Source organism: Scomber scombrus, chromosome 13 (genome assembly GCF_963691925.1).
Source record: "Scomber scombrus chromosome 13, fScoSco1.1, whole genome shotgun sequence".
In the NCBI taxonomy this organism is placed as follows: domain Eukaryota; kingdom Metazoa; phylum Chordata; class Actinopteri; order Scombriformes; family Scombridae; genus Scomber; species Scomber scombrus.
Genome location: NC_084982.1, coordinates 28,787,043 through 28,799,529, shown reverse-complemented (window position 1 = coordinate 28,799,529; position 12,487 = coordinate 28,787,043).

Genomic DNA, 12,487 nt, shown 5'->3' with positions numbered 1-12,487 from the left:
GACCTGAATACAGTTCTCTGAAAAAATAATGAGTACATATTGTGTTCATATTTAAATCATATCATATCATTATATATTGAATTATGTGCAAAATGTTGTCAATCAGCAACTTCTGTGCAAAATAATCTGAAAAAATGGACATACTATTGTTGAAATTGCATCTCATCTGTTTTGTAAATAGATGATTTATTATACCAAAGTTATAATAAATAACATACGACATTATATATTATGTGTAGGTTATTATGGAATGGTTTTACTGGTCCAGCCTACTTGAGATCAAACTGGGTTGTATGTGACACCCCTGATTTAAGCAGTGGTGGATTGTAACTCAACTAGAGCACTTAAAGACCGTGTAAAGTGAATTCAGACATTTTCTTCTAAACACATTAAATAGTTCATAAATGTATTTATAAAAAAGGTGTAAAAAGCATTTCAACCATTTAGATTTGAATTGTGGAGCTAGGCTTCACAAACTGTGTTTCAAGATTTCTGTGTCTGGATTTAATGGCATAAACCCGCCCTGCTGCTGTAGAGGTATAAATACATTCAGCGCACACTACTACTACAGTCTACAGTTAGCCAGTTAGCTGAGTTAACCGCCGAGCTAACCAGCGAGTTAGCCACCAAGCTAGCCGCCGAGTTAGCCGCCGAGCTAGCAGCTGAGTTAGCAGCGGAAAGCTCTCAGGCCTAGCGTCCATGTTTCTGGTAGAGGTGGTGACTTTGATTGACAGGTGACACTTGGTAGGGGGCGGGGTTTCAGCGGACTCGGCGGCCACTCCCACAGTGTTTGGGAGCAGAGACAGAGGCAGACTTTTACACAACTTTGAAGCCTAATTTCATATATTTGGCGATTTTTTTAATCATTCAAATTTTGCAGGGTGGTTAACAACACACTTTTCTGTGTTATGCCAAACTCAGAACACATATTTATACTTACTTTACACGGACTTTAAGTACAGTTTAAAGGTATTTCCCCCCCATTTTATGCCACTTTAGAGGCAAATGTTGTACATTACACCATTTATCTAACAGCTGGAACCACCGGTTAATTTTCAGATAAAAATATGACATTTACATTTATTTAAGATTAAAGATAAAAACCAGCACTTCCAACCTTTTGTTTTTTTCTAGTGAGATCGTGTTTAAAATCAGCTTGTAGTTGTGTCCTTTTAGATGTCTAAGTTGTTAGTGTTTCCCTCTAAACTTCTCACATGGTTTCAATAAATGTTCAAATGATCCAATATTTCATCAAAAATCAAAGATTAGAGAAAAGTCCAAAAACTGAAAACACATTTGTGTATCAGAACTTAGTTTTTTCTTCTTTCCTCTCCCATTAATCATCTCACCAGCCCTCACATTTATTGGCTGAACTCTAAGACACTCACATAAAAGTACAGAAGTATTATAAACTAAACTTACTGAAAGTATTAAAAGTATAAGTACTTATGAAGCAGAAAATCAGCCTTTGTGAGTTAAATAAATCCTTAGTTTTGGTACTTTTTACTTCAGTTGTCCTCTTATTTTTCCCCTGGTTATCCTAAGTGTTACTTCCCTCATCCCCTAGACATGTTCAGGGTTGTAAAAGTGAGAGTTAAACTATATATAATATATAATAATATATTCAAGATTCCTTTATTTGACATTTTTATGCACATTGACTCACAGGTCAGTGTCTAAATGCTTCACTTAACCCTCCTGTTGTCAAGGAAGGAGGAAGGGAGTAAGGAGGGAGGGAAGGAAGGAAGGAAGGAAGGAAAGGAGTAAGGAGGGAGGGAGGAAAGGAGGAAGGAAGGAAAGGAGTAAGGAGGGAGGGAGGGAGGGAGGAAGGAAGGAAGGAAGGAAGGAAGGAAGGAAGGAAGGAAGGAAGAAAGAAAGGAAGAAGAGAAGGAAAGGAGGAAGGAAGGAACGAACCAAGGAAGGAAGGAAAGAGGACGGAAGTAAGGAGAGAAGGAAGGGAGGAAGGGAACGGAGGAAGGAAGGAAGGAGGGAAGGAAAGTAGGAAGGAAGGAAGGGAGGAAGAAAGGAAGGAAGGAAGGGAGGAAGGGAAAGGAGGAAGGAAAGGAGTCAGGAAGGAAGGAAGGAACGATGGAAGGAAGGAAAGGAAAGGATTCAGGAAGGAAGGAAGGATGGAAGGAAGTGAGGAAAGAAGTATGGAAGGAGGAGGGAACAAAGAAAGAGGGAAGGAGGAAGGAAAGAAGGAACAGTCAAAAGAGATGGGGTCAATTTGACTCGGGAGGACGACAGGAGGGTTAAACAGACTTTTCTGAGGACAATTAGAGAGTTTAAATAAATAAAAACTACATTATAGACTCAATCAATCCAAAGTTCACACACACAAAATTTAAGAGTTGTAGGTTTGGTAGAAGCATAGACTGTATATAAAATAGACGTAACATCCGTGACGTCACCCATTGGTGCTCGGAGGCCAATAGTATCGGATCTGAGCAGCGCCATCTTGAAAATTTCCGGTGCATGCTGGGTGAAAATAAAAACAGGGATTCTACTTATATGGGCATCAGGAGGAGCATGAGGCGCCCTCCTGAACCTGTGAACCAATCAACCTGTCAATCACCACGTAGCCACGCCCTAATGCATACCCTGCTTTATCGTCACATATAAAATCAGGGAGGCCAAAATGTCCCAAATGAACATCATACTGCATTGAAGAAGGCTTTAAACTAGCGATTGAGACCATAAACACATTTTGAAAACGTTTACTGAGGTTAGAAATCAAGTGAGAAGTTGGTGAATTCTCCATTGACTTGTATAGAGACGGAAGTCCTTTTGACACCAAAACGGTCGCCCCCTGGTGGCCTTTTGATAGAATGCAGTTTTAACTTACTTCTGCGTTGGCCTCATTTCAGAGGACCAGAACTCCCCGCCTGGGTAGAAGTCATTCTCACCGCTGCATTTAAAAGTTCCCAGACTTCGATAGGCTGGGAGATCTCTAATGGTCTGGTATCATGAGACTATAAAAACAAATGTTGTTCCTCCCAGTGCAAAACAGAGCAAAAGAAAAATACACAATATGTCTGGAATAATATGTATATAAGAAAAGAGCAACTAAAAAACTCACTCAGTTTAAAAACAGTCAGCAGCAGTTTGGTTAGAATAAATATAAGTACCAGCATCACAATCAAATATACACACACACACACACACACACACACACACTCCTGTTGGTACATTAGACGTTATTTAACCTTCGTGTCGTCCTCCCGGGTCAAATTGACCCCGTCCGTTTTGACTGTTCCTTCTTTCCTCCCTTCCTTCCTTCCTTCCTTCCTTCCATCTGTCCTTCCTCCCTCCCTCCTTCTCTCTTTAGTTCCTTCCCATCTTTTTCCTCCCTTCCTTCCTTCTTTCCTCCGTCCTTCTTTCCTTTCCTTCCTCCCCCCTTTCCTTCCATCCTTCCTTCTTTCATTTCCTTTCCTTTCCTCCCTCCCTCCTTTCCTTCCTTCTCCCTTCCATCCTTCCTTCTTTCTCCCTTCCATCTTTCCTTCCTCCCTCCTTTCGTTCCCTCTTCCTCCCTCCTTTCCTTCCTTCCTCCCTCCTTTCCTTCTCTCATCCCCCCTTCCTTACTTGACTCGAGGACAACAGGAGGGTTAAACAAACAAGAGTGATGCAATAGACGACATTGCAGCATTTGGGTTATAATAAATATTAATACATATAAGTACCAGCATCAGAATCAAATATCCAGTGTTCAAACTGTTGAGTCTCACTGAGAAATAATAAAATGTATAAATTAATAAATGAATAATGTACTAAAAACTGTTTAGCCAGACTTTTCCTAATGTGACCCACAGTATACAGAAATGGAAATGAAATGCATCTGTTTTCTTACATTTTAGATCAGCTGGTACACATTTTTGTTGTGCATATGTACAAATTTGTGTTTATCAAAAAAAGAAAAAATAATCAGCATTCAAACATGTTTTATTCTTCATATTCTATCAAGTATTTGCTCTCTGACAGCTTTTCATTAAGGATTAATCAAACATTTATTGATGACTGATGGGGGAATGTATGAATGTGAATTGAGTAAGAATATGAGCAGTATTGGATCTTGAGACACACACTGGTCAAACACATACTCACACACTGCTGTCAGTACATTAGAGGCTATTAAAACAAACCACAAGAGTAATGCAGTTGACCATATCGCACATTTCTGGTCAGAAGGGGCTACGTTGTTTGTTTTGGACGGGACTGTAGGTGAAGGTACGAGTGTGAACTAAGGTCACGCCGAAAAAAAACACTTCATATTTGCAGAGCAACAGCTGCTGTTGGTAGCAACTAGAACCAAACCCTGAACCACCAGATCCCAAAGAGAGAGACCGAGTACAGCAGATGGAAAAACTGGCTTGTTTTTTTTGTGTGTTTTTTTGAGGGTTCGGTCAGTGAGATCACTTCCTGTCAGGTTCTCGTTCTTGCCAAGACAGACAACATGGCAGCCAGGGGCGGATCTGTGGCACCAGAACATCCAGTGCTTCCACAACCAGGATGCTGGGTGGAGACACAGCGGGCAGCTGCTGCTTTATTTACTCACATCTTCACAATATAAGAGGTCGAGTTGGACTTTTAGGGAAGGCAAGGTCCACTATGGTCCAGTCTGAAATATTTCGACAGTTGTTGAATGGATTACTTAAAAACTTTGGTGTGGACGTTCATGATCCCCAGAGGATGAATCCTGATGATGATGATGATGATGAGATTTCAAGATTCAATACTTTATTAAGGGTTGTCCCTGCCTATCTAACTCAAAAGGCCTTTACAATCATTTACAGAGATACTCAGATTAGGGTCGTCTGCAGTGTGACTGTTGGCTTACAAAATCCACAATTTATGCCACCTTCAATTCAATGGTTGTATTGTTTCAAACTGAAATGACACATTATACCTCCCTGAATGTTTTAATGTCGTGTGTCAACATATTTTATTTTGTCATTGCACTTTAATTTGTAAAGGTATATCTTTAATTAAAACAAGTAGTTTGAGATGTATTGGATATCCCCTCATCCTTTTTGCACTACGTAACAGAAAGCGTGGTAGTAGTGGTACTTTTACTTTAGCCCTTTCATGCATGAATTATGATAAATAAGTGTTTTTATTTCTCTTTAGACATAAAAAACAATATTTGAACTATATTTTTTTCATCAAATTGCATTGCTTTACTTTAAAATAACCCCAAAAAGTTGCTGCAGATGAAGTGGTAGTGTATGGGATGATGAACTAGTGTCTACTGTGGTGGTTAAAGTGCTACTATGACATAAAAATCCATGCATATATATAATAAAACAGCTTTTGAATAGCTGCCCACTGTAGTGACCACTATGCATGAAAGGGTTAATATACCCTTGACGAAACAGGATGCAACACACATCCAAAAACTTTCACAGGTGCTGGATTATAAATCAACAGAAGGCAAAAACCAGAAAAAGGATCCACACACTGTATTAAAGCAGCTTTTATTACAAAAGCAACGTTCCAATCTCACAGATGTTGGTCAGACAGACACAGGTACATTCATTACACAGGTGAGTGTGATCTGCATCACTGAGAGTCAAGCTGCTCTCAGATTGGACCAATCAGAAGCAGAGCTGGACAAAACACTGTCTGATACTCCCATATGGAAGACAAAGCATATCTCTATGAAAAGGGCGAGAACAATTACAAGCAAATCAATCGAATAAATCACATCAACAGCAAAGTCAACGGTTCACCCTCAACCTTCACACATGCAAAATGTATAAAAAATCTGCATTTGTAAGCGTTTTTGTCAGCATTTAATGTCAAAATAATTACCTTTGCATGAAGGAGAAGTAGCAGACCTCACCTCAACTTATCATTATTATTATTAGTCTATTATTATATACATGTCTAAGTACAAGTCAATTAAAGTGCTTAAAGAAAACCATTATCAATCAAAACAATTGCAGGTTGGTATAGACTCAACAACCAAGGACTTGACAATGCTTTTAAACTCTGTATATGAGACCAGCTCCTACAGAACACATAATGGACTTCCTGCTCAGACATTAAAACAGTAACACACTTTGTTGGGTATAATTTTAGTGTTTGAGTTAGTGAAGAAATGTTATTCAGTGGAGAAAGAAGACGGTTTAGTTGAAGGACTGTTATTTACAGTTGTCAGTGAACATGTTGCCAGTTTAACCCTCCTGTTGTCCTCGAGTCAAGGAAAGAAGGGAGGAAGAAGGAAGGAAGGGAGAAAGAAGGAAACAAAGGAGGAAGGAATGGAGGAAGAAGGAAGGAAATGAGGGAGGAAGGAAGAAAGGGAGGAAGAAGGAAGGAGGGAGGGAGGAAAGAAGGTAGGGAAGAAAGGAGGGAGGAATGTAGGTAGGAAGAAAGGGGGGAGGGAGGAAAGAAGGACAGAAGGAAGGGAGGAAGGAAAGGAAGGAAGAAAGAAAGAAAGAAAGAAAGAAAGGAAGAAAGGAAGGAAGGGAGGAATGTAGGAAGAAGGAAGGAAGGAAGGAAGGAAGGAAGGAAGGAAGGAAGGAAGGAAGGAAGGAAGGAAGGAAGGAAGGAAGGAAGGAAGGAAAGAAAGAAGGCACAGTCAAAACAGACGGGGTCAGTTTGACCCGGGAGGACGACACAAAGGTTAAACACAGTGAAGCCTGTTCGTCATGTCAGCTACCTGTAATTGGTTGGGAGCTGTGTGTCTGTGTGTGTGTGTGTGTGTGTGTGTGTGTGTGTGGGGGGGGGGGTGGTCTATAGTTTTCCACTAAAGGACTGAGGAATCAGTTGATGTTAGGGGGGATTAGCACAGAGCTAAAGGCAGGCATTTTGTTATTTTGGTGTTGTCTACGGCCCACAGTAGTAATATGGTCCATCCTAACCCTAACCTCCTCTATTCATTCAATCGAGGATCACCACGTATTATGACAGTATCATAGTGGGAGATAAGTATATCATCCCAGGCCTGTAAAATAAACACCATCATATCTCATCTTTTTGTTCCATCTTGGCATAAAGATCCCTACCCCCACAGGTTCAAGCACAAACTGTCTTCTCCAGCCTTCGCCACCTTTTTTATAACTATAACAGAGCTGATTGAGATTTGTACTAGAGAGCTCACAGACATACAAAAGCACAAAAAACCCCACTCATGTAATACATAAAAATAAATATTTAAAACTAATAAAAATAAAAATCCAACACGGCTCAAAAAATAACCATAAAACAAAATGGTAGAGTGCACTGAACTGAACCCCACCACATTTTAACTCCTATGGTGCCACCAGCTGGTCAAAATGTGTCATATGTTGTGATGCTCTCCAGACATGTTTTAAGATATATATGAAATACTCTATTTTGAATAATCCTTTGTATTTTATGTCGTTTTTTTTACAGACAAAAATAGCTAAATTATAATGTTAAAATCCTTCAAATGACACAAAAAAAAAAATCCAGAATCTAGAAATATGCAAATATATTGAATCTGGAAACTTTCCCTGTTGGACAACGAATGTCTCCTCCTTCACTGTAAAGTCCATTCTAAGTGTTTGTGCATCTGCAGGCTTCAAGTTTCCACGTCACACTTGTGTAAGAAGAATGGGTGAGGATGAGACAAATGGGTGTAAAAGGTGCCAAACACAAACAACCACTCACTGATAACAGCTGCTGACCTTTGAGCAACACTGGTAGAAGACAGTTATAGCAGGGTGGGGATCGCTAAGGCTTCCTGCATACTTGACTTAATCTCATCCTGTGGCACACTAACCAGTACCACCTTAACACTGCTTCCTCTTGAGCTGAGACTTTCAAATATATCAAAGAAATTAGGAGATAGAAATTAATCATTTAACATCACAGGAGCATCCCAAACATCAACCTGCAACTGTTTTCTTGCAGCAGCAACTTTTTAATATCTACTTGATGGATTATCATCAAGACCGGAAAAAGGTTTCTGTGCAGACAAAATTTGCCTACAAGCACCTTTAAAGGTCAGTAGTAACATTACAATGTTGTATCATGTTTATTTAATGACCAGGTTGTAGTTTTTCAGGTGATCCTATCCTGGTACGTGTCCTGTTTGCATACGCATGGTTTATTTTTAGATTACAGCCTCTTTTTTCTTTCTCGTGGTTGCAGTACCACTTTCCCTGTGGGCCAGCGTGATGCAAATGACACACTTTCAGGTGGTTAGATTATCTTGCACGATTGCACCACTGCATTATTTTGAAAGCATGTATTTATTGATCATTAATGCAGTGTGTGGTTGCAGTTTTCTCAGCACTTTGCAATGCATGGTTTGCATTGTACACCACTGCACTGTCCTGTTGTCCATGCATTTCCACATATTTTATGATTTTAATCTGTGGAGAGTTTCATCACTAACAATGATGAGACAAACTACAGGACGGAGGTATGCCAGTGATCACAACTATAATCTCTCTCTAAATGTGGAGAAGACAAAGGAGATTATTGTTGCTACACACACTTCTTCAGTCTCTTGTCATCTTGGAGGAGATACCGCAGCCTTCAGGCCCGCACCTGTTCTGGATTTATTCTTTATTTAAAATTGTAAAAATATTCTTTAGTAATGAAAATCTGGATGTATGGAAGATGCTTGTGGGATGCAACCAAGTTCCCTGACTTGACCGGTAACCATGGCCGGATCTACAAATGTGGGAAAGTGCCATGGGGCCCCTGAGGGTACTAATCTAGCCTTGCCATTAACCAACTTTCCTGATTTCTCAACACTGACTGGACACCCTTCTGTAATTCTGTAAATTCCCACCATTTCTTGTTTGAAAAGTGGCCCCTCCCCTTCTGCTACGTAGCCAAAATGGCGACCGTTGAGGGCGAGAAGTGTCCATAGTTCCACACTCAAGTTTCTGAGTACTCATAGTGTGCTGCATGTTTCCATACTTCTCAGTGTGAATGCACTTTTGCACTCAAAATATGAAGTATAAGTACAGAACTGAATGTAAGCAAAAAGTGAAGGTGCATACAGTATGTGTGTCACTGCTAGAAAACAACTTCCAGTGAAAAGCTCTCAGGGAACTTCCACAGTTTCGTTTCATTTCCCTTCAGTGTTTCCAGCTAACATCCTTACACTGTGCACAGGAATGAGGCGAGGAAAAAAAGATTTTTAGAAGAAGGAAAAAAATTAGTTTTTCTCTCTGAGCTGTGAGTAATGGATATGCACCTTTTTAATCATGAAAAGAACAATACGTACGTTGTCAGGCATCTGTATTCATTTGTCTCAGCCTGCTTTAGTATTTTCTGTAGCCAGATTTCTGTGTTTTTTTTTCATAACTTAAAGTTGATGCCAATTCATTTTAACTGGAACTGAAAGTGTCAGAGAAGCTGTCTGCATTTAGGTTAGAACAGGAAGCACAAACCAAGTAGGCATTTCACACAGACCTTTGACGTACTGTCTGTTTCCAGTAAATAACATTTAGACATTGGTTTACAGTAACTGATTGTGTACTTTTTATTTTCTCAATAAATATTCACATGATGTTAGTGTTGCTCAAGGGCAACACAATTTTAACTTGAATAAAAGAAGACAAGACTAAAACAAGACTACTGGTGTCTATATACAGACGTTGGACCACATACTGCACAAGTGATTTAAGTAAATCTGTGGCATTCACCTGTTTTCTCATGCTTAAAATTTTCACTGAAGTTTGAATGAAATTAACAAGTTTGGACATTCATCATGCCAGAAAAGTATAGTATAGTATAGTATAGTCCATTTACCATTTAAGAGAGTTTGATGAAGCTGATATAGTACAAACTAACACATGTACAAGAAAAACCACACAGTAAAAAGTTGGAGAGATTAAGGAGAAGAAAATGGAAGTTTTGGAGAGGGGGGTTGTAAGGGGGCTGCAGGTTTGAACTTTTAAATCATCTATAATGAAAAATATATTAGACATATTGGACAGTTGTAGGTGGATTATTTTGTTGTGGTTCAAGTATAAACATGGTATAAGTGACACGTGTCCTAGCGTGACTGTGTTATGCTTTTAACTCATCTCCAGATTTTATACTGTGTCTCTACTGGAATATCTTTACATGATTTCCAGTTAAAGCCTCCTTATTTATCTTCTACTGGTCCTTTATGCAGCCGCTCAGTTCAGCCTCTGTCTAAAACAGGCAGTTATTAAGTTTATGGGCATGACATGTTAGCTCGTTGGCATGCTATTAAATAAAAAATAAAAATCTGCAAAAGTGTTCAGAGCAGGTTGAAACCCTGGCTTAAAGTCCCTAGGTTATAGAGGATGAAAAAGAATAGCATGTTTCTTCACTTTAAATAAAGTAAAACAAACTAAATATCAATTGATAAACAGTACAAGGTGTTTGGTTTGATTATTTTGTTGAAACTGAGTCTTTGTGACCTCATGTGAGAACGGAGCTGCAAATAACCCTCCACTGACTTGTGCAAGGAGATTACAACAATCATTTTGCACAGAGAAAGAAGCCGGTGTTGAATATTAGAACAAAAAACTGAGACAGACTGTGATAGTATCTGAAACATGACACATTATTACCGCAAAGTGGCCCAGATGTTTCTGTCTCATATTTTTAATTGGATTAGTCATACAGCATGTTTGTCATTAACTTTGTTACAGATGAGGGTGAAGGATGTGGGACTCTACATATGCCAGTAATCTTATCATGCACGTTTGACACGTACTCTGTGGTGCACCAGTTCAGATTTCATCAACGTAAACTGTGATGAATGACACACTTTGGCAACCTTTTTATCCCACACAACAAAAACTAAACTAAAACTAAAGTAACCCTTTACGAAAATGGGAACTACGATGAAATGTTCCAATATTTATTGCTAAAAATCAACTTCAAATAAAAGACAGATGAACAGACAAATAAACTAATGACTCATTTTAATCTAATTTTTAATCTGTGAAGGGAAGTACTGTAGCTCCTAATTAGTAAAACAGTTGATTTAGCAGTTTGACCAGTTGTACTGATGTACACAAATTTATCGACTATAAGTGTAATGGAGTTAATGATTCACTTGCCATTTCTAATTGTCCTGTTTTTAATATATATTTGCACTGACTTTAATTTATTATTGGCCATTTGTTCATTTTCTATTGTGTTATGTATTTTATTATTTATTTTCTCTGCATAAGAATAATGGCTATTACCTATAGACTGTATATATAATGGACGTAACATCCGTGACGTCACCCATTGGTTTGTGGACTGCTGCTTGGAAGCGAATAGTTTCGGATCTGAGCAGCGCCATCTTGAAAATTTCCGGTGCTTGCTGGGAAAAATAAAAACACGGATTCTACTTATATGGGCATCAGGAGGAGCATGAGGCGCCCTCCTGAACCTGTGAACCAATCAACCTGTCAATCACGACGTAGCCACGCCCTAATGCATACCCTGCTTTATCGTCACATATAAAATCAGGGAGGCCAAAATGTCCCAAATGAACATCATACTGCATTGAAGAAGGCTTTAAACTAGAGATTGAGACCATAAACACATTTTGAAAACGTTTACTGAGGTTAGAAATCAAGTGAGAAGTTGGTGAATTCTCCATTGACTTGTATAGAGACGGAAGTCCTTTTGACACCAAAACGGTCGCCCCCTGGTGGCCTTTTGATAGAATGCAGTTTTAAGTTACTTCCGCGTTGGCCTCATTTCAGAGGACCGGAACTCCCCGCCTGGTAAATAATAGTAGCTGCTAGCTAGCACAAAGTCAAACTTACCGTATTTTATGTTATTTTATTTTAGCATTTTTGAGAAGTCCATGTGAGAGACTGACTGTGGGATATCACTCCTTTTACCATCAGAATAAATGGCAGGTTGATGCCGAAAGTGACGGTGGTGGTGCTTCTTCCATAACACAACGCAACAGAGATAGCGAACACAACCGCTACATAAGCAGCAGCAGCAGCAACCAAACAGCCGACAAACAAGAACAACATTAAGGCATCATCCAAACGTTCATAAAAATCTAACGTGAGATTATCAAGCTAACATTAACTGTCAGGTTTATTAGAAACACCAGTTGCTCTGCTTGGAAGCCGCCACAAGTGAGGAAACGTCACTGCGCATTTAGGCTACGTTCGAGGCTGAGCATTCGCAGAAAGAACGCAGTGAGACAACTTTCCATTTCACCGTTTACATGATAACATTTTACCTTTGATCGGTTTGGGAAAAAGAATATTCTATCCCTCCGAAACCAAATGAAATCCCATTCGGTTTGGTCCTGTTTATTCCGATTTAAGTGTTTACATGGAGCATTTTCATTCAGTTCGTGCTTCTAATTTGGCTCCATGTAAACACGGCTACTGTTTCAGGTATAATATGTGTTTTGATTGTTTCAATTAAAAGTAAATTGAACACGTTTTGGAGTATAAACATGTGTTTGTAAATGAATATCTACTGGTGCATTCAATTAAACCAGTCTTTAATAGTCAAGCATTTTTCTAGCAGTCTTATACACCAGTACGACTTATCAACTGGTTTC